Source organism: Branchiostoma floridae, chromosome 5 (genome assembly GCF_000003815.2).
Source record: "Branchiostoma floridae strain S238N-H82 chromosome 5, Bfl_VNyyK, whole genome shotgun sequence".
In the NCBI taxonomy this organism is placed as follows: domain Eukaryota; kingdom Metazoa; phylum Chordata; class Leptocardii; order Amphioxiformes; family Branchiostomatidae; genus Branchiostoma; species Branchiostoma floridae.
Genome location: NC_049983.1, coordinates 10,382,473 through 10,385,616, shown reverse-complemented (window position 1 = coordinate 10,385,616; position 3,144 = coordinate 10,382,473). Strand labels below are relative to the sequence as shown.

The 3,144-nt window shown below is 39.2% G+C and overlaps 1 long non-coding RNA gene across 1 annotated transcript; it reads right to left on the bottom strand.

The window, feature by feature from the left end:
• Positions 1 to 98: 98 nt before the first annotated feature.
• On the bottom strand, positions 99 to 3,105 carry LOC118416070. Its single transcript, XR_004831193.1, has 3 exons — positions 1,888 to 3,105; positions 1,626 to 1,751; positions 99 to 1,443 (listed from the first exon to the last, which is right to left on the bottom strand). It is a non-coding gene; the product is annotated as an uncharacterized LOC118416070 (long non-coding RNA).
• Between the last annotated feature and the right edge of the window lie 39 nt (positions 3,106 to 3,144).

The following is a 3,144-nucleotide window of genomic DNA, read 5'->3' as shown; positions in this document are numbered from 1 at the left end:
ATAAAGAAATGACGCAGAGACAAGAATTTCCGTACGCTAGGCACGGAATACGTTTAACATTATAACAGACTTCATAATGATGCTATCTCACTCAGGCCTTAACTGAAGTTCTCTATTGTCTCTCCTGAACTGAACTCTCTTACCTTACACTCTCTTGTCTTCACATTCTGTCTCAGTACCAGACAAATGTCTGCTCTCCCGAACTGCCGTAGAAATCTTCCGTCTTTGTATTCTGTTTTACCTGACAGACATCTACTCAACTCCGCTCATATCACTCAACATTGGTTACTTGTACATCTCGGTCTGTTGCAGTTTACGTCATCAAACGAATAACTGTCTAAGAATAACAATCATAGTACAATAATACATCACTACATTAATACATTATTACATCTAGCAAACGTTGTGTTGTATCTTCTTGTAAGTGACGGAGTGAAAGGCTGCTGCAGCTTGTATGCACAATATACTTGTAAGGTCCCATTGATGTATTACTCCGAGTTCCAAAAAGTCCCAAAAAGTAAACGGCTGCATGGACGTGTATTTGTAGCGTTGAGAAACTCCCGAAAACGTTAGATTGGTAAAAGTCTGTTTGTAACTCAAGAAATTTGCAGGCAACGTTTGAATTATGTAAATGACATGCTAGAAATAATATGTTGACTTATTCATATCTGTAAATATGCATATACGTCTGCTTAGTTGTATTGTAAGTACTTGTTATAATCCTCACGAAAGTCGCTGTACTTTTGTCGTGTCAATAAAGATTTCATATACATTTGGTTGGGATGTCTACCATTCGTATATCCACCCTTTAGACCGTCGTTGTCTAGGTCAATTGAATTATTTTTTTTACATTCCTTAATATGACATAATAGAATAGACAACAGGTAATCGTAAAAGTCAAATAACGCAGACAGCACATATATGTTACTTTTGTTAGTCCATGAATTCTCTAACTGCAGTCAGTTTTTCCTTCAATAGCAGCACAATCGCTTGGTTGCATGCGGCTCTACTGCCGGTCTGGCATTTCCCTCTCATGGCCTTGCTCCTTCGGGCAACATTGTTTCTGGTTTTGCATGGCACCCAGCCTCAGTGCCCTTGTAGCAATTTGCACACGGATGTCCTTCCCTTCAGTGATACAGCTCGTCTTCCAGTGTAAGCCATCAGCGACGTCCCTTGCGGCGGTAGGAGTTCGTGTGGATCTCTCTTGCCCGACCTGTGCTGAGATCGAGAGATCAGAGAGACACACACATATCAACCTGTACCTGAACACTTATTAAGCCCAACAAAATATTCAAAATATTCGAATATGTTGATTCGCTTTTGAATAAGAATAAGAAGAATAAAAGTGATAAGGAAAAGAATAATAAGTCCATGTTGATGAGATGTTTCCTTTTCACTGCAAGTATTATAGTTGTACTTCTTAGACATCTTTATGATGAGCCCCTGCAACAAGAATGCCAAAAAGGACAGGTCAATTGCATTTACCTATACATTTGAAAAATCCAAAACTAACAATTAAATCAAGTTCATAATCCAACTATACCTGGCTCTGACCAAAGAACACGATCAATTATTCTAAGATCCTCTTGACTATGCAGAAGTGGAACTGGAAGCTGATTACTTACCGAAGTGCAGTGCGTGGGGGCAGTCGTTATTAATCATCAGAGACAGGTCCCAGAGCCGTGTTGTCTCCTCTCTGCCTGGCAGCGAAATGACTGCTGTGTTCGTAATCAGCTTGGTTTACGTTGCATCTGCATCACGCAATATGAATACTAGGCAGCTCATTGGCCAGCGACCATGGGTTATTCCATAGCGGAAAAGGGGGGGCTAGGAAAGAGGAGCAAGGTAGTAAACAACCGGCCAACATGTAGAAAAAAAGAATCTCACCAAACTTGAAAGCTTTGACATATTCTCCAAACATTCCATTGGCCGTGGCGGGGACTGAGGGCATGCTATAAGCCACAGCGACATACTAGTATCATGTGTAAAACACACGTAGAAAAAAACACCCTAACGTTAGTTCTAACATGATCTGTTCCCATTGTATTGCATGCGATTGCGCCAATAGGGAACACGTACGGTGACGACTCAAGGATGACAGTGAGCGCATAGTCAGGAGCACAATCTATTTGACAACATCTAGATGGAACCCATAATGATGAACAACCGGACCCTACCACTAGTTGCATGGGGGTGGTCCAAACCTCTTATAACATTAACACTATACAATAGTGGCGTGATCTGTCTCTTCTTTCCCTTCTCTTTTCTTCCTTCTCTAACTCTCTGACTATTTAACAAAGGGTGAGTAAGAAGGTGTGGTAAAATGTCGTGTATTGGAAGTCTAAACTTGAATACTGTTGTCTTCAAATATTAACTTGCTACATATAAGGAACATGAGTTAAACTAACTACAGAATATGTGAACAAGTGAACAAGTAAACAAATATAACGGTAACAATAACTTGAATAGAGTTTGTTGAAGCCTTGCATTAGGTTTTGTCCTTGCATTCCTTGTACTTTACATAAATTGTGTTGATATGGAAAAATAAACTGAGTAGAGTTCTGCTTTAACCTTGCCGTATATACTATTCTTGAGTCCCTTACACTCTAGATACGTTTTGTGTAGACATGGAGAAATACTAGTACATGGAATAAAGCTCTGTTTTAACCTTGTAGTGTATACTGTCCTTGCGTTCCTGAATCCTGGTACTTTAGAAAAATTCTGTGTTAACATAGATAGAGAAATAAATCGTCTTAAATTGTTTAAACCTCCCATTAGGTTCTGTCCTTAAGTTCCTTGTGATCTCAATAAATTTTGTGTTGATGGTGAGAATAAATGGAATAATATTCTGTATCAATCTTGCACTAGGTTCTGTCCGTGAGTTCTTTGTACTCTAGAAAAGTTCTGTGTGGAGTCCACGGACCATGAAAAATAAATTGAATAAAGTTCTGTTTTGATCTTGCGCATAAAGTTCTGTTCTTCAGTTCTTTGTACTTTCTTTGTACGCTAGATAAATTCTGTGTTGACCTGGAAACTAAATGAATAAAGTTCTGTTTTAACCTTGTAGTAGGTTCTGTCCTTGACTTCTTTGTATAACTCTAGAGGGTTCTGTGCTGACCTTGAGAAAACGTTGAGCGTGAGTGG